At 41.8% G+C, this 20,327-nt stretch overlaps 1 protein-coding gene across 1 annotated transcript in view; it reads left to right on the forward strand.

Annotated features, from left to right (window-relative positions):
- Nucleotides 1-20,327, forward strand: part of alk (ALK receptor tyrosine kinase) — a 362,245-nt gene that overhangs the window by 193,782 nt on the left and 148,136 nt on the right. The gene's annotated exons all lie outside the window — the stretch shown is intronic.

A 20,327-nucleotide genomic window follows, 5' to 3' on the forward strand; every position in this document is an offset into this window, starting at 1 on the left:
ATTGCACAGAGTCAGTTCATCTTCGTTGCTGCTGTCACCAAGATCGTTTCAACCCACCTGACAACCCACGACCAACATTGCTGAATTCTTCGACATAGAATCTGCGAGAGCCGCTTCTTCAGGCTTGGCCCCTCAAGATTTTTGCTTAAAATTTTTTTATTTTGAAATTCATTTGTAAAATGACTTACTAATGAGATGGCACGGTGGATGGCTGGTTAGCACATCTGCCTCACAGTTCTGAGGACCCAGGTTCAAATACGGTGCATAGTCCACACATTGTGTGAAGTTATTCATCGATGAGCGAGGGGAGCACAAACAAACACACGTCACTCTTTGATGTGACGACAGGAGCGTTCATGACGGGATCGTTCGCGACTAACACGTCACTACACTGATGAGTTTCATGACATCATGTCTTGGACTGTTTGTATTGATTGATTTTTATTGAACATATGAATATATAACAAAAAAATATAGTAGAAACTAAAAATAACTTTTGCGACTATCTTAACCATTGGGCCACGGCTGCCCAGTAGGCGTGTCTCTGTTTTTGTCTAAATGACGTTTCACGGCTTTTGCATCTGAACTCTTCAAATGTTCTCTCTGCACAATTCCCGTGTTGATTTCAATTCACCAGTGATGCAAGAGACTGGAAAGCTAATTGTATATTCAAGTTAATTATAAATACAAAAAAATTTAACCATAGTTCTAGTTTTAAGATTGTATCTGGACATTGTGAAAATCTCTGACAATGTATCATAGAAGAAAACAGCATGAGAAGAAGGTCAATGTCTCAGTTTCTCCAGGGAATCGCCATCAACACTTTTCACCAAGATCTCTGAAGGAGGGCTGTGAAGCTGTGATGAAAACAGTACTCATAAACTTGTCTCGAAAATCACACTACAAGAGAACACAAGGGATGTATTTTAGGAGTCTCTCAAAATCTCACAAGCCACACAGAAAACAGGGCATGATTGTTAAGTATGTAGACTTCCAAAGTAGAGTGGCTCAGGCATGAACTGAAAGGAGCCTCATTTGAATAAATCACATACACCTCTTCCAAAAGTAGACTTGAGATCTCGGAATGGATTCATTTTCTCCACAGGAAATGTATCCATTTTTAATTTCAGATTGTTGTTTCATTTGTTATGCGTGATACATTATGTGGCTCTTTGATTCAATGTCTTCCTTTTTTTTAGTACACTGTTGGAGTAAATTTGAGTAGTTTGGTTTTAATACAGTGGACGACTGGTTAGCACATCCGCCTCACAGTTCTGAGGACTGGGGTTCAAATCCTGGCCCCGCCTATGTGGAGTTTGCATGTTCTCCCCGTGCCTGCGTGGGTTTTCTCCAGGTACTCAGGTTCCTCCCACATCACAAAAACATGCGTGGTAGGTTGATTGAGGACTCTAAATTGCCCATAGGGGTGAATGTGAGTGCAACTGGTTGTTTGTTTCTATGTGCCCCGCGATTGGCTGGGGACCAGTTCAGGGTGTACCCCGCCTCCCGCCCGAAGATAGCTGGGATAGGCTCCAGCAGCCAGCGACCCTAGTGAGGATAAGCAGTAATGAAAATGAATGGCTGGATGTATTTAATACATGGCAGACAGTTTGCTCTTTTTTTTCCACACAGCCTCTCCAGTTCATCAACACGTCTCTAAACTGCCTGTCCTGAACACCAGAATTCCCCAACCTTCTTTGCACCGCGGAGTTAGGAGACGGCATTTTTCTCATGGACCTGCGTTGGTGGTGTATATATACATATAAAAAATGTCTATATATATATATATATATATATATATATATATATATATGCTGTGTATATATATATACACACACGCTTGCCTCGTTTCTGCTTCCTCCTTCGCCGTTCGTGGTGCATCCACTGTGGAGGCGATGCAGGAGTGGGGGTCGGAGTTGCTCAATGAGAGTAGACTTTTAACTCCATAAAAGTAGTTCTGCCTGTGTCGAGCAGCAACCTACCACTGTATCTGTATCAGAACGGACTTGGTGCGTGAGAGTTAACTGTAGCGATAAACCCGTGTTTTAAGTAGGAATCCTGATATCGTGTTGTTTCGTTCGCGAACATTTCGTACAAAACGACAACATAAATATTAAATGCTAGGACATAAGGACATAGCTTGGTTCAAATTGGGTACAGTAAGGCTAGATAAATATAGAGGCACTGGCTGGTGGGCGCCACCTCCAACAGACGGCTGATTTTTGCCCAAATCAACGACTAGGGTTGCCACCCGTCCTGTAAGATACAGAATCGTTCCTTTATTTGGCCATGAAATGTTCAATACGGGACACGAAAGGTTGCAGGAGATCCAGCATAGACACATATAGGAAGAGTCCAAAATGAGCTATGGAATCTTTTTAGAATTGATTCTCCTATTCAGCCCCCCATAAAAGTCCCGTAGACGATCGTCTTTACGGGGGTATTAATGGAGGCTGTGTATCAATGGCACCCCGCCACCCCCTCCCCCCTGTTGACAAATGATGTGGTATACACTTCTCTTGTATGCTCCGGGCATCAGCGGAGCTTTACACGCCACTGCCATGCCCCTAAGATGCCGTGGTGGCGTCCCTTATTTTAATTGCTGAAAGGTGACAACCCTATCAACGACACAACTCTTTAAACAGTTATTTCAAAGAAACAATCGTCAGAGACCTCTCTAATGGGGCCGCCTACTTGCAGTCTTGTTGGAACTACGTCTGTAGTGCAGCACAACAAAATGAAATTAATTTATCGATCAGGGCACGCAAAAAGATTCCCAATCACACATCATCACAACTTGACTGCACATTGCTACCTCACACTGCGATTGGCTGGCGACCAGTTCAGGGTGTACCCCACTTCTCGCCCGAAGACCGACCGACCCTAGTGAGGATAAGCGCTACGTAAGATGAATGAAGATATTAGCTAGCATTAGGTAAACAGCAGACTGGCTAAGAAATTGAGACAAGATGGTATACATCTGTTTGAGTTTGTTTACACAGACAGGTATAAACCATTTTTAGCCATGTTGCCAGAAGATAATCTTATGCTGCCGATGATTATTTCTTCTATTAGCTGAACAATGCATTGATGTCAAATGCTGAAATTGATAACAAACTCAATTCTGCTGTCATGTTGGTCTGTCCAATCTGGTACTAATTTGTGTTTGGAATAGAGATATATAACTCCTTGAATTTTCTGTTATAGGCTAAAGGTTTCATTGAATTAAATATGAATATTAAACTGGAAATGGATGTTGTTCATTTTTGTCATTCATTTTCCTTACTGCTTATCCTCACTAGCGTCGCGGGAATGCTGGAGCCTATCCCAGCTGACTCTGGGCAAGAGGCGGAGTACACCCTTAACTGGTCGGCAGCCAATCGCAGGGCACATATAAACAAGCAAACATTCATATTCACACCTACGGGCAATTTAGAGTCTTCAATCAACCTACCACGCATGTTTTTGGGATGTGGGAGGAAACTGGTGTACCCGGAAAAACAACACGCAGGCACGGAAAGAACATGCAAATGCCACGCAGGCGATTTCAACAAGATTTGCAACAAAATAATATTCAGTAAATGTCAATATTTTGCAAATGTAATTTATGTGCACCAATAAATAGAAAACGTTTGAAATTGTCATTATTTATAGCCTATGAGGCGACAAATATACTGATCCAGCCCACTTGATATCAAATTGAGATGAATGTGGCCTCTGAAAGTGGCTCAACTCAACTAAAATGAGTTTGACACCCTTGACCACTGGAGTGACATGCGGTCAGGGTAGGCAAGTGAGGCAGAGCCGCACTGCCCACTGGTGGCCTTTCCTTTCCACTGCATGTGAATAGTAAAAACAAACTTACATTAAATTGTTCCACTTTAGTTCTATGGTCCGTGCTTTACATTGATTTTCTTTTTCAATTCAATAATTTCAATGATTTCATCATTAAAATAGCAGAATTTTCATATTTCCGGTTCAAATGCATAGGAAGCCCAGTTACGTGTCACGTTGAGTCATCGCTCTCATGATGCTTCAAGAGACCACGCACACATCCATTCAGGCAGGCTGTGATTGGTCCGTGACTTCACACAAGAGACATTGGTGTTCCTTCATGACATCGCCAATAATATACATTTTATCACAGATGTACTACACTTACTGACGTTTAACAGACTGCCTAATATATTTAATGAAAGTGTGTGACATTTAGTCTTTCTTATCAACCAGAAAAGCCACTAAAAGTGCACAGTGGAGTCTGGTATGTACGGTGCCACAACCAACATGTGCCAATGTCGAGTTGAGTGTTGCTCCAGATGTCACCTGACTGTGACGTAGTCAGTGCCTCACCAATCATGAACCTCACTGCACGTCACTGCAGTACTGTATGCTGTGCATGTACAGCGGCTGAAATAAATATTTAACACATCACAATTTTTCTCAATAATTATAATTCCAAAGGTGCTTTTAGATGTTAGGAACCACCCAAGTAATCCATACAATCCAATATCAGCTGGTTCAGAAGAAGAAGAATCACCTTTATTGTCATGAACATGCACATGAAATTTGTTCTCTGCATTTTACCCATCACAGTTAACACACACACTTGTTAGTGGAACACACTGGAGCAGGGGACAGCTAAAGCGGTACTAGTGTCTTGGTCAAGGACACCACAGCCGTGAGTCTGGGGGATGTTGGCAGATGGTCAGATCTGGGTCTTGAACCTAGGTCCCCCCCGGTGCCAGGCAATAATCTTAACCATTGACCCACAGCTGCTCACCCCTAATTGATAGCCTACAAAAAGGTCTCATTGCCAAGGTGTGAGTCAAGCCCATAATGGGTAAGAGCAGAGAGCTGTCTCAAGACCATCGCAAACTAAATGTTGCAAAACATACAGATGGCATTGGTTATCGGCGCATGTCTAAGCTTCTGAACGTTCCAGTGAGCACGGTTGGGGCCATAATAAGGTAGTGGAAAGCCAATCATACAACCATAATTTTGACTCGATCAGGTGCTCCTTGCAATATTTCTGACAGAGGAGTGCCAAGAATAATCAGAAGAGTTGTCCAAGAGCCAAGGACCACCTGTGGAGAGCTTCAAAAAGACCTGGAATTTGTACTGTTGTCACAAGGAAAACAGTGAGTAATGTATTCCGCCGCAATGGCCTGTATGGGCGCTCACCACGCAAGACCCCATTGCTGAAAAAAAGCATGTCAAAGATCGTTTAAAGTTTGCTGAACAACATTTGGATAAGCCAGTTAAATACTGGGAGAATATGGTCTGGTTGGATGAGACCAAATTTGAACTCTTTGGATGCCATAATGCACACGTGGAGGAGAAATTGCACTGCACCTCACCCTAAAAACGCCATTCCAACAATGAAGTTCAGAGGTGGGAACATGATGGTGTCGGGCTGCTTTTCAGCAAATGGTACTGGTAAACTTCACATTATTGAAGGAAGGATGAATGGGCAATGAGCCGCTTCTCCTCACTAGGGTCGCGGGCGTGCTGGAGCCTATCCCAGCTATCTTCGGGCAACCCTGAACTGGTTGCCAGCCAATCGCAGGGCACATACAAACAAACAACCATTCGAACTCACGTGCACAGCTACGGGCAATTTTGAGTTGTCAATTAACCTACCATGCATGGTTTTGGGATGTGGGAGCAAACCGGAGTGTCCGGAGAAAACCCACACAGGCACGGGGAGAACATGCAAACTCCACACAGGCGGGGCCGGGGATTCAACCCAGGTACTCAGACCTGTGAGGCAGACGCTCTAACCAGTCGTCCACCGTGCCGCACAAAGGCTTTTGTTAAAAATATTAAATAAATACCAGTTGGCGTGTTCAATACCTTTTCCCTGAGTCATTTCACATTATTACACACCACTTAATTTCTCATCATATTTATTATACTTTCTTTCTATGTATAGATTAGTTAGGTTGTTCCCAACATGTGGTGAAATGTTCATGTCAAAATCGCCTTTGGAAATATATTTAATGAGAAAAATGGTGACGTATTAAATATTTCAGCTGCTATAGATATTGGCCTTATTTTCTCAGGTTTGCTTACCTTATTTGTTCACAATCAGTCATAAACTTAAAAGGGAATGTATTTATTTACCTTCTCAATTCAACCCACTTCTGTATCACAGCAAAGTACAAAACCACAAATAAATGGAATGTCTTATTAAAAGGGTCAGCCTTATAATCTGATTTGTGTTGAGAATCTTACATTACCTGCTGGATCTTTAAGGAGTGAATGTATTGAAACGTGTTAGTCTCTGACACCACCTTAGTCTCTGGTCTTGCTCAGCATATTTTGTTAACAGGAAATGTATTGGTCCCCTGGAACAGAAACAAGGATGAAAATTTAATTAGTGTATTTTAACCCTGTGATGAACACATACATCCCTCGACGTGCTTGCTGTATCTCCGACACATGATCTGACAATACTGTACGTCAACCTTCTCCAGTGTATTCTTGACTTTGGTTGACGTTAATTAGGAACGGGAGGTGTGAATATGAGTGCAAATAGTTGTTTGTTTATATGCGCCCTGCGATTGGCTGGCGACCAGTTCAGGGTGCACCACGGGGTGTGGGTATTGAGTCTTTGGTGGTAAACTTTACCTTATATTACCCTGTTACACCACTGATACTACCTCGGAAGCCTCTAAATTTGCGGGTCGACTTCACTGCCCCATCCCACATCGCCACCTTACAAAACATCCCCTACTCTTATGTAAACCCTTCCTCTTGCGTTCAGTCTACTGCTCTATCCTCCATCATTATGCATCATTTCTGCCAATGATCACAGTCATCACCCTGTGTTATCGTTAACCCTTCTTCACCTGTCAGCCCAGGGGCCCATTTCAGTGGAGATGAAAGCATGGCAACTCTTTTGATAGCACAATTTATTACATGGATTCTCCTTGATAACTGGAGGACAAGAGACAAACAAGAGCATGTTGGCAATTTTAGAGCTAAGGAAGATCAGCTGCCTGTACTGAACCCAAAGCTACATATTTTTGTATACATACCTGCCACTGCACCTGGTAGTCAACTGGTTTTATTTGCACTTTCAAATCTAATGAAACTAATGAATAATTTAGACGCAGGGGTGTCAAACTCAATTTCACCAAGGGGCAAAACTCAAAGCACATTTTAGGTCATGGGGATAAACATTTATTGAACACACTAAAAGTAAATGTTTTTTTTTAACATAAATATGAATAAAAACAGACAGGAATATTATTCCACAATAGATAAACTTAAAATGTATATAACTTAGCAGCCCGTACTTGGTACAGTCCTCACATGCTCACCTCAGAAATGATGCCTTGTTTTAATTGCGATGAGTGCCTTACAGAAAGTATATGTATCGACTGTACCTTGTCTGTACGTCGATCAACATTCATTCAATTGCCTCTGGTGGACCTTTCATTCTATATTACCACATGATCCCACTCACACTCACTACAGCTGTTTCTTTGTCATTCGTATCTACCTCTGGTTCCAAAGTGTTTGATAAGATTGATCCAGAGGTTTTATCGCAGAGAAGAAGACGCTTTGAATCACAGCAATTAAAGGTTCCATATTTTACCAAAGCAACTTTTTCTAGTATTTGGGATGATATATTGTCTCTGTGGTACCTCGGTAAACATGTATGTAACATGTATTTATTAAAATCATCCACGCATTCCTGAGTTCCAGACGTTTTTCTGCCGAGAGGCCTGAAATCAGGTCATTTGAATTCCTCAAGCTTCCCTACATCACTGGCGAAGATCTTCAACTACCTCTCTGCTCCCAAGCCAGAACTGTCAGAATAATAAACACGTGTGGGTCTTCTACATGGAGACAACCAATCAGAGGGATGGGGGCGGTCTTAGCCAAATATGGACAAAGCGATACAAAACTGTGTCAAACAGAAGTAGCTGTCAGAGGGGCATTCTGCACTCGTATGACAAAACCAAGGTTGTTTTTTTTTTAAATGAAGTTGACACAGGCACGGGGAACGACTGGTTAGAGCCTATGCCTCACAGTTCTGAGGACCTGGGTTCAATCCCCAGCCCCGTCTGTGTGGAGTTTGCATGTTCTCCCTGTGCCTGCGTGGGTTTTCTCCAGGTACTCCGGTTTCCTCCCACATCCCAAAAACATGCATGGTAGGTTAAATGACAACTCTAAATTGCCCGTAGGTGTGACTGTGAGTGCGAATGGTTGTTTGTTTGTATGTGCCCTGCAATTGACTGGCAACCAATTCAGGGTGTACCCCGCCTCCTGCCCAATGATAGTTGGGATAGGCTCCAGTATGCCCGCGACCCTAGTGAGGAGAAGTGGCTCAGAAAATGGATGGATGGATTTGTTTCGGTAGAAATTTTACTCTTTTTATGAAATAAAAATCTCAACAACAAAAATAAACAAAATAAAACCACTGTTGAAGCAACAGACATCATTACTCCCAGGGGCAGCTACAAATATAATACCTTATACTGCACTGGTTATGTTCATGGCTCTAATTTACACTACACTGTAACCTTACAGATTTTTTGACAGACTGACCGAACGGGTGGCTTTCCAGCACCATTGGGCTTGTATTCAAGGCAGCACATTGTTTCTAACCAAGCACGACACTATGCAGAGTTTTCTGTTGTTTGCGGGAGGGCTTTTCACTCGTTTCCCATGGGAATTTAGACTTTTGCTGAAGGAAAATTGTGGGCATAGCATTTATTATAGGCTTCAGAAGCACCTATTAGCTCTTTAAGTATCTGTCAAAAGCATCAAATGAATGGTTAGGACCCAGTGGCGTATTTTTCTACACTATATATATATATTATATATATATACACACACACATACATAGTATGTCTACAACTATAGACCTATGTCTACAACTGTGGATCTAGTCGTACTTTCCGCAACCACGTGTCCGCAGCGTTGCTCCATCTGACGATCCTGTTCGGTCAATCGCGTGCAACCCGTTTTTTATGACTGCGCGACTGAAAGCAAATAAGCACGCCGAACACGCATGCACAGAGCAAAGAACAACTGTAACAACAACAGTGTCGGCGCCAGTGCACGTCTTGGGTGTGCATTCGGTCGCCGTCCGAGGCCACGTTGTAACACTCAAAAAAGGCATTTTGCTATATGTGATGGTCTGGGAACAGTCTCCTACTTCCACTCGCTTTTGGGTCATATCACATCCCTCAAACAAAAGCTGAACCAACATGGGCCTTTTATTTTATGGAGTATTGTGCGCCTGTTGTCTAAAAACATGTTTCTCCAAGTGGAGAATGAATTCTGTCATAGGCTACTGCTGTGGAATAGTTTGAAGTTTGAAAGCAGTTAGATCACTGAAAACACGCGTGATATGTCCTTGAACAGGAAGTGACGTGCTATATGCAAATGATCAACACAGTTTTTCTTATTTTTACTTTTTTTGGATTCTCTTTTATCTTTAGCTCACTGTTAGTGGCTGAAGTAAAACAATTTAGACTGAGTAAATTGTACATCAAGATTTTAACGAAAAAACTACATTCAGGTACCTGTGGCACAGCACAACTCATTTTTGAGGGCACAGGAAGTCATTTATGGGGGCATGGCCCGCACATGCCCCCCACATAATGCCGACACTGAAGAAGAATAACAAACACTGGATTCCTTCATTCCTTCATCTTGCGCTTGTGTGAGGAGCTCTGCATGTATCCTCATCTTTAAAGAAATACAAAGAGAGTCAGATACCTCAAAACATCCTAAACATTACAACAAACACAGGAGCTCTTTCTTCTTGCTTACACATGGCTTGCATTTTAACTATTCATGCACACAGCGTGTTCATCGACAGAGATGCGTTGACCAATGTGCATGTGTTGTCGGCCTATGCTTGCTGATGTGAATGCCCAAATGTAGTATTAATGGAATAGTCCTAAGAAATCACCCCATCTACCCTCCTTTTGTGAGAGCCTGTCTTGCTTTTAGACTCAAAATTGGAAACAAACGCTGCATTGTGTGGCATATATATTGGGGCTAAAATCCTGTAGTCTGATTTTGGCATAATACAATGTGCAAGCTAACAAATAACGGAAGTTTCATTATTGCTTGAAGCTTGGTATTTTTAAGGTTAATGCTTTAAGATGAGTTTTAAATTATTTTAGTTTTTTGGGATCCTAGTTAAAGGTATATTTACTATTTAAACCAGGGGTGTCAAACTTATTTTTGTCGCATCACATTGTTTGTACAGTTTGTATACTCAGAGGGCCGTTATGACCATGAAAACATATACAGTAAATGTTTCATCGCCTAATCAAAATGATGGATAGCTACTTTTCAAATAAGAAGTCAAGGATAATAGTTTGTTCAACTGTTGTTCAAAGTTACTGTAAAAAGGGTTTGGTCACAAACAATAAAAACATGCTTGCAACATCTCAATGTTATTATGTATAACATATGATGTGAAAATCTGGTACAGATAGTAGGAAGAATGATGCAAATTATTCGCTTTCACCGGCAACATAAAATGATGTGGCAGGCCAGATGTGGCCCACGGGCTGCGAGTTTGACTTGCTTGCTCTTTGGTTTTATTATATCCACTTGATACTCTTTTCATCTGAGAGGTGTTACTTGCGGATAAAAATATTTTTTGGGTGTTAACAGTATTTGATTTCATATCTTATCAAAATATTAATTGGCCTCTTTTGTGTTAATGCCCGGTCCGCACGGGGAACAGGTGGATGTGGCAGAAAGGAGGAAGGAAAAAAAAGGGAGCACAAAAGGTTCCCAGGCAAGTCAAAAATTTGCCAGCATGTTGTAATGGAATTATAGGTTAGGTGTTTAAGAAGTTGATCGCAAGAGGGAAGAAGCTGTTGGAATGTCTGCTAGTTTTAGCTTGCATTGATCGGTAGTGCCTACCTGAGGGAAGGAGCTGGAAGAGCTGTTTTTTTCTGGATGTGGAGGGTCCGAGAGGATTTTACACGCTCTCGTCTTAGTTCTGGCAGCGTGCAAGTCCTCAAGGGTGGGTAGGGGGGTATCGACAATCCCTTCAGCAGTTTTGATTGTCCATTGCAGTCAGAGTTTCCGTGACCAAAACGGAAGGTGGACCGCCTCTGAATGTGACCTTTCCATTTTAGTATTATTTTGTGCTTTAAACCAAGTGGAATAAAATATTAATTATTGGATTTAAGATAACAAAACCATTGTCCCGCTTTGCATTGCCACGCTCCCATCCTCTTTAATCCCTGTAACGAATGGTTCAAGTGTATGTGATTGTATGTGAGCATGTCCATTACAGACAACAGAGCTTCCACAATTAGCAGTCACTAGTGCATAGAATACATTGGCTGTGCATAAGTAGCTATGTGGCTCCTTTGAAACTGGTGCCTGTGTAAGGGGAGCATGAGGTTAGGGAAATCCAATCCAATCCTTAAAAGAGAGTTCTGGCCATTGAGCCGGCGGCTTTGGCTTTTAGTTCAGCGGTCAACGTTCTCGTCTCCCAATGCAAGACACAGTGGCTGCTTAAAATCGATCCCCAGTGGGGGGTTCAAAGGCGCAGAAAAGTGTCACTGCTGCTAGTGGAATTACGTGCACGTTTGGCTGATGTCGTTGTGCGTTCAAATTGATCCCACAGGCCGGATGGAATACTTTGCAGACTGGAAGTGGCCCGCGGGCCGGGAGCTTGACGTCTGATTTCAACTATTAATATAGGCTATTATAAACATTTGGGGGCAGGGGCATCATTTACTAAGTTTTTCGCTATCTGGGGTAGAGCTGGGTTCCTGATTACTATACTGTGATTTTAATATTCTGTTTCAAAATCGTTTCTCACATAGGACATGCTTGTCTCAACCCGAGGGGATTCCTTTAAGGGCACTGTATGTTTTGCTCATGCAAAAGCAAAACTTAAACCAAGCAGCTGCAATGCAAAGAGAGTGTACAACAGCAGACTAACGTCTAGACTAACTGACAATACTGATTCACTATTTTTCAACATTATTTTGTGTAATGTATGTGGGAGGCATTGATCCACTCCTCTTTATGTTTTTCTTGTGTTAAAAAGAAATACTAATAACTAAATCCATCCATCCATTTTCTGTACCGCTTTAACCTCATTTGGTATAATAACCAAATGGAAAGCTAATATTGAACTTACATTTTCTGAGGTACTTAATCAGAAGCAAAATAGGATGATGAATTATTATACAGTGTGTGGCCTAGCCTTAGCGCAGTGCAGGTTCTCTAATGGGATGCAGCACTGGGAGAGATGAACAGGGAGAGTTCAATATGTGAAGGAGGTTGCTTTAGTAAAAGCCATTTGTCACAGTTGTGTAAAAGCAGGTGGGTGGGTGCAGGGGGGACTGGCAAATAAGCCGTGTTGCAATACTGTTGTCCCAAATACGGTATGTACACAGAGTTAGAAATTACTTTCTTCCCTAGTCTTGTTCTTTCCCCCTGGGGCCCATATCCCTATGCCATGTGAGGGATAGAACCTCGGGCCCTTTTGTCACTGGCCATATTCTAAGCCACTAGTACATGGCAGCACATTACAAGTAACCCTTTGAGACAATGCAGGGCCTGATTCATTATGTTGCTGAGAATTTGTTTTAACAATGCGTGGTTTTCGAAGAGTTTTGAAAGTAAACAATTCTTTTTAAAAAATCAAAGAAAATGTAATAAAGAATTATTTTGTTCAATTGTGACAAACTTAAACAAGTGTAAGTATTCCATGGCGTGTTTTTAAGAAAACGAATGTCGCAATGCTCTTGAATTGCATACTGTACATGTGGCTTATTGCAATATAACATGAGGCTATGTTAAAGTGTTAAAATGTTAAAGATGAACCTGTCATTTACATGTTTTGTTTCTAAATACATTAAATATATTTGAAGGTAAACAATTTAGTACTGAATTGTTGAGATATAGAACTCTTTTTCACTATCTTGCTCATTGGCCGGAATTTTTTGGGCAAGGCTAAAAGCAAGCCCTGTGACGACAGCGGGCTGGGCCGTATACTTTCTTGCATGAGGCCCTCTTCCACTATATAACGAACGAGCACCATCTATGGCTATTCGTCGGGATTGCGAGAAACCTAGTAATAATACAGTACAGTATTTCTAGCACAACCTTCAACCTCTGCCTACAACCCGAAAAATGCATCTTCCCTGAAATGTTATTTGGGCTAGTGCCTCTGTTGTGGTGACCCGTGCGCGAGTTGGACGCCTTCACTGTGAAGTGGCCTGCTAGTGGGCTCGTGGATTGGCGGTGGACCATTGCTGGGTCCATTCAATACTCCACAGCCTTGGCATAGATCCACACAACAAGACACATAAGGGAACGTTAGCTGTTTATTACGTTCACTAGCCTGTGGCATGAATGAGCAAGTGAGCTAAGGAACTCGATCGACAGCAGTGGGATCATTTAGTACTTCTTACGCCTTTCTCTGAGTTATTGTGTGTGGGTCACCACATAACAGACACACAGTTACGTTTACTGTTTATTAATCATAACCACAGTGGCACACGTTATTCAGCCAGTATCTGACGACACACATAATACAAACAAACGTATTTGATTCACAGCTGAAGGGCTGTCTTCAGTGGACATTCCCACACAGTCCTGCAGCTTGAAGGCGAGCCTTATTTTTCATGATTTCATCCATCCATTTTCTTCCGCTTATCCGTGGTCGGGTCGTGGGGGGCGGTAGCTTTAGCAGGGAAGCCCAGACTTCCCTCTCCACAGCCACGTCCTCTAGCTCTTCCGAGGGGATCTCGAGGCGTTCCCAGGCAAGCCAAGAGAAGTAGTCTCTCCAGTGTATCGTCATACACCCGGAACACCTCACCAGGGAGGCGTCCTGGAGGCATCCTAAACAGATGCCCGAGCCACCTGATCTGGCTCCTCTCAATGTGGAGGAGCAGCGGCTCTACTCTTAGCCCCTCCCGGATGACCGAGCTTCTCACCCTATCTCTAAGGGAGAGCCCAGACACCCTGCGGAGGAACCTCATTTTGGCCGCTTGTATCCGGGATCTTGTTCTTTCGGTCACGTCCAACAGCTTGTGACCATAGGTGAGGGTGGGAACGTAGATCAACCAGTAAATAGAGAGCTTTGCCTTTCGGCTTAGCTCTTTCTTCACCCCAACGGACCAATACAAAGTATGCATCACTACAGACGCTGCACAGATCCGACTGTCGATTACCCGTTCCATTCTCCCCTCACTCGTGAACAAGACCCCAAGATATTTGAACTCCTCCACTTGGGGAAGGATATCATCCCCGACCGAGAGGGCACGCCACACTTTTCTGACTGATGGCCTGCACCCATGTAACCCTCTCGATTTACCGGTCGATCTACGTTCCTACCCTCACCTATGGTCACGAGCTGTGGGCCGAAATTGGTTTCCTCCGCAGGGTGTCCGGGCTCACCCTTAGAGGGTGAGAAGTTCGCACATCCGGGAGGGGCTCAGAGTAGAGCCGCGGCTCCTCCGCTTTGAGAGGAGCCAGATGAGGTATCTGTTTAGGATGGCTCCCGGACACCTCCCTGGTGAGGTGTTCCGGACACGTCCCACCGGGAGGAGACCCCGGGGACGACCCAGGACACGCTGGAGAGACTACGTCTCTCGGCTTGCCTGGGAACACCTCAGGATCCCCTCGGAAGAGCTAGAGGAAGTGGCTGAGGAGACGGACGTCTGGGCTTCGTTGCTGAGGCTGCTGCCCCCGCGACCCGACCTCGGATAAGCGGAAGACAATGGATGGATGGAACTTGTAAAAGCTGAGTCCAGTTAGTGCACTTTACTGGCTGTATAAGAGCCCAGCAAATCAATAATTTATATGCTAGCTTTTTCATTAATGCTTTACAACTATTCATTATGAAGCACGTTTTATGATATTCTCCAATAAAGTTTTATCAGGGACATACTTAATGGTATAATTAGCTGAAAGATTTTTAGATGTTTTGGCCTGCATACACTGCAGAACACTCATATATCAGACAGGATGATCGCTTTTGCTGCTGAGCAAATGTCACATTATAGAAGCCTATGTCCATCAGCAGTAAAATAAGTTTCAAATTCGTTGGTCAACATTTAACAGTAGCTACTACTACTACTAACTTAACAAAGAAATACAGTATCTTGTTTTACAAAACTTCCCAAATAAATACATTTATTACAGGATTCTTTGCATTTTTAATATGTCCTTCAGTCATTCCCTTTTAATAGCAGTATTAGTAGGGAAACACCTGCTTGTATGCTGTCATTATAATTTTCCAAAGAGAGAAAATAAAATTACATTTAACTGAAGCTAGCATTACTGCCCAGAGGGAAGTATAGTGCCTTTATTTTATTTTTAAATATTGTACAGTTGTTGAGAGATTGGTCATATTGTGTAATTGTGTTTTGAAATATCTCATATATATATATATATATATATATATATATATATATATATATATATCTTTTCATGCTACTTGCACTGGTACTATTATTTTATTAATTTCTTTCAATGAAGATGTTTTTTTTTAATTTCACATCAAAATAAACAAATGTTGGCTCCAGTTGCACAAAATCCTTGAAAATGCCACCAATGTGTCAGGACTTAGACATAGACGAGGGCACATCAGAGACGCATTACGTTCACATTCGAAGTCACATTTGTTTTTGTAATTTGAACGACTACATAAATAGATCAGATTTAACACAAAAATCAAATTGGGTATCATACTCTGCAGTGTCAACATAGCCTTTAAAAGGCTGCAGGACAGACGATGTGATCAGTTCAGTTGCTTTGCTGAGGTAACCTAAGATGGATGTTGCATGGATGCAGCATAGAATTGCGGCTATGGTATTTAATAGAGAGAACGAGATGTGGGAAAGACACCAGAGCGAGAGAAAGAGCGATTTCTCGGCTGCCACTGAGCTAGAGAAAACAAGAGGAGAGAAGAGAAAAGGAATCACTGAGGCATCCAGGTTTACCACTCTCCTGTGGAGGACTGAATGAGCAGTGATGCGCTGCACTGAGCTCATTTGATTGTGTGAGGAATGATGAAAGCTACTGCCATTATTTTTCGAAGAACGTTATAAAAGAAAAATGAACATACAAGTAGCATTCAGAGTGTATCACTTGAGTGATTCACTATTATTACTAACTATATATATATTAGACTTTACGCCGATCTGATCGGTGTTATCGGTATCGGCCGATAATGAGCATTTTATGCTGATCAGCTTTCATGTCGCAAGTCGCCGACCCGATCAATGACGTCATCGATCGCCTCCGCGCAAGACATTTAACTCCGCGTCTTCGTCGCGTATGAATCCAAAAGCTAGTTTATTTTTAGCCTTGTCACATTTCTAGTAGCGCAGTACTGTAACTATCTGACAGCCAATAAAATGTTTGATTATTGTGGGTGAAAAAAAACGTAATCGGTGTGGGACTATTTTGCGGTGTCTCAGACAAAGAACATTTAAGTTACTTGCAGTCTCTGCGGAACTGAAGTACGATGTGGGGAACGTCATCTAAATGCTTCAACACAACAAATTTGATCGACCACCGGAAGAATGGACACGAGGAACGCAGCGTGGGAAGGAGGACAAGGTAAACACCCGCCCATATAGCTGGGACAGTGTGAAAGTTACAATAAACATGTCATTAACAGTATTTATTAAAGTAATTTAATTGGAATAAAGTAATTTAATTACAGTAATTTATTTCTGTCATGTAATGTTGATTTGACCTAAACTTATGTCAGTGGCCAATCCTTAAATGCCCCCTAGAGGTCATTGATGTTTTAACTTTTGTCTAAAATGCTAGAGAATAATTTGAGCTGGACGGGCTCCAGCACGCCCGCCACCCTTGTGAGGATAAGCTGTACAGAAAATGGATGGATGGATGGATGGATGGATACAGTATACATATATAATCAACCAAAAGTAGTGCTGATTTTGGGAACCGAGGTTAAAAAAAAAAAAAACTACTAAGCACAGAGAGTACAGGTGGTGGTATGCATGGTGAACATTCATCAAAGATAGGGTGGGGGCTTGCCAATGAGCATTTTAGCTATAAAGACAGATAGATTGAGAAGTGGATTTCCCCCCTTGGAATTCAAATACAGAACTCATACCTCTGCCATGGCTAGATTCACTTTCAATGGATATAACTATGCATGAAATATCAGTTTTTCTGTCAGTTTATACAATTTCATTCCTGTCCTGAAAATCTGGAGCCAAACTCGTATCTGGGTCTGCGCCACAATGTGATGGCTTAACTTGAATAATCCTACCACACCCAGCCAGAGACGAATCGATTTAATAAAGATGAAGAATCATTTTACAAAGCCAAATGCTGTGAAATATTTAGCTATAATTCTTTATTACTGTTTCAGTGTTAAACACATTTCAGTGCATATTTTGCGCCATGCATGTACATTGTTTTGTAGCTTGAATTGCATTTACACATATACGGACTCATGCAAAATTAAATATCTAGCATTGTAAATTCTATGCAGCTTGGATGAGCTCAATTCTTCCTTTCACTCTACAGTCATCAAGGATAGGCTCCAGCCCAATTGTGCCCTTGAATAGTTGTACAGAACAGAACAGTGGCGTTGAAAAAGGATGAATGCTGCATTGTTGTGCCTTGAGAGGATAGAAGACTCAACAGTTGAATTGGAGAACATAAAATTTAATATGTGGTTGTTCCACACTTACTTTTGTCAGTTGTTGAATTGGTCCTTGGAAAGGACTAAAATACAAAAGTCAGCACAAGTTCAGAGATCATTAGGCAGTGCTACTGTCTCACCATGAGAGAGATTCAGAGTGCAAAGAAGTCATACTGGAGCCTCACTGCATTAGACGCATGAGTCAGCAGTGGCTCTCAGAGAGCATGTGTTCTCTTCCTGTACTAGCAAGTAGCAATCCAATTAATTTCCAGAGGACAGTAGGATATCTAGTCACTCTTTTTTCATTCATTATCGTAACTTTAGTAACAGAATAACTTTCAAATGATCGACTTCATCGATGAGCTTTATCTGGACATCATAAAATATAAGACACCCGTTTTGATAGGTATTTACTATAGATGGAAGCACAGACATAGATAGATGGATAGATAGATTGATGGATGCCAGCAACCGCAAGAGACCACCCCCTGAGGTTCTCAGAGCCCGAAAAGGGTACCCGGTTACCTCCCACATTTCAAGGACATGCATGGTAGGTTAAATGAAGACTCTAAATTGCCCGTAGGTGTGAATGTGATTGCAAATGGTTCTTTTGTCGCCCGAAGATAGCTGGGATAGGCTCCAGCATGCCCGCGACCCTAGTGATGATTTAAAAAGTCTCTGTGAATACTCCAATAACTAGTAATCACATCTTGTGTTTTTGTGGGCTGGGTGGAAGATATCTATTGTAACGGTTCCCATCCTTCCCTCAACTACAAGTAAAATACCAGCTTACCTGTTCACATTTTTACTGCTTTCTTCAAATCAGGTATTTTGTTCAGGAATATGTCCCAGAATTCACAACCAAACCACTGAGTACCCCTAATGTCCTTTATGATCTTCTACTTACACAGCCGAAATAAAAATATTTGATTCCTCTCTTTTTATTAATCTTTTTAAAACACCAGTACTGTACTTACTGTCACTCAATGTAAAAAAAAAATAATAACCGCCCCAAATGAAAAGTTCTTACAGATTATGTTTAATACATGGCCTACTTTTCTAAAGTTGTCTTTGCAGTTATGCTTGATGTAATTCCATCCTGAGTATTTTATTCCCCAGCAAAGCAATCGTTTTTTCCTCCTCTGTTGCTGCATTTCACCTGAGCAATGTCAGGCAGCTTTATGGTCAGCCATCACTCTTAAGAACAATAAGATCACAGGTCAGCCTGATTCCTTCACTGTGCAATATCACTCTGGAGAAAAGCCTGTGCTTTTCTTCGCCCATGCTTATAAGGTGAAATATCTCCTCACAGCGCTACATTTGACATGTAATCTACTGTTGACGGCAGCAAAGAGGGAGTCTCATGATAAATTGTCTCTGGGACTGAACATGCTTTATGGTTTCTGCATCCCAAGTGCTCAACTATGCTTGAGTGTTCCCTTTGCGCAGTTGTGGCATAAAACAAATAACATATGCAGTCTCAAAGGAGAGGAAAAGGCTAAAGCTGACTGAAACAAGTGTAACCTTGATGTGTAAAATTGCCACATTGTAATACAATTATATGGGAGACTTGCGCATATGAAATTACACGTGGATAAAATTGTTGGGACTCCTCTGTTAATGAAAGAAAATCCCACTGTGGTCACAGAAATAATTAGAATCTGACAAAAACAATATTAAATGAAAATGTAATGAAAATTAACCAGTGAAAATCAGACATTGCTTTTGAGTTTTGGTTCAATAGAATTTTTTTAACAAAACAAACTCATGGAATAAGGCCTCGACAAAAATGATGGTACCCTTAACTTAATATTTTGTTGCACAACCTTTTGAGGCAATCACTGCAATCAGTCAATTTTTGCAACTTTCAATGAGACTTCATTGAAAGCTTGAGTTACAAGCTGCTGGGAGATAGTCTTATAGCCTTTACCTTTAACGTGCTTGTCTATAATTTTTTTTCTAATCTCCTTTGACAACTCTCTCCTTCGTTCCCTCTTGTCCATGTTTACAGTAGTACACATAATGTCACCAAACAGCACAGTGATTACTTGTCACCCTTTAAGTAGGCCGACTGACTTATTACAAGAGTGAGTGAGTGAGTGAGTGAGTGAGTGAGTGAGTGAGTGAGTGAACTTATGTTTGGAGGTGCGCACAAGAGAATTAATTAGTGTCATGTCATCAATTAGTAGACACCGACTACCATGACCTTAGCGTCAACTAACCAACCCCAAAACGCTTATTGGCGTTTTATCCCCGTATATTCAAGAATGTTTTGGGTGGAATTATAATGGCGGTCAATTATCAGCAGGTTTTTGCTATTTGCAGTCTGGTCCAACCCCTATCCGCCGTGAATAGCTGGGGTTGTTTTGGCAAATCTTTTTCTGACAGAATAAGTGCGGAAGCAATCTTGTCTTTGTGGGTTTTTATTACAGAAAAAAATGAAAGAAAAGTCTTTGCAAAGAGAGGAAAAGGTACAAGTCTTACGAGTTGTCACCCCTTACTGAAGTCGAAGTAAAACAGTCACCTTTGTGATACAGAAGTGAGAAAGACAGGGAAGCAAAGGGAAACAAAACAATTATCTTTGCCCAGCTGCACTCAACTTATCTTTATCGAAAAACAGCTGGTAGTCACAACATGGCTGGGAACAACCAGGATGCACAAAACGGCCGGAAAACAGCCAGCAGTC

Source organism: Phycodurus eques, chromosome 14, assembly GCF_024500275.1.
Source record: "Phycodurus eques isolate BA_2022a chromosome 14, UOR_Pequ_1.1, whole genome shotgun sequence".
Taxonomy (NCBI): Eukaryota; Metazoa; Chordata; class Actinopteri; order Syngnathiformes; family Syngnathidae; genus Phycodurus; species Phycodurus eques.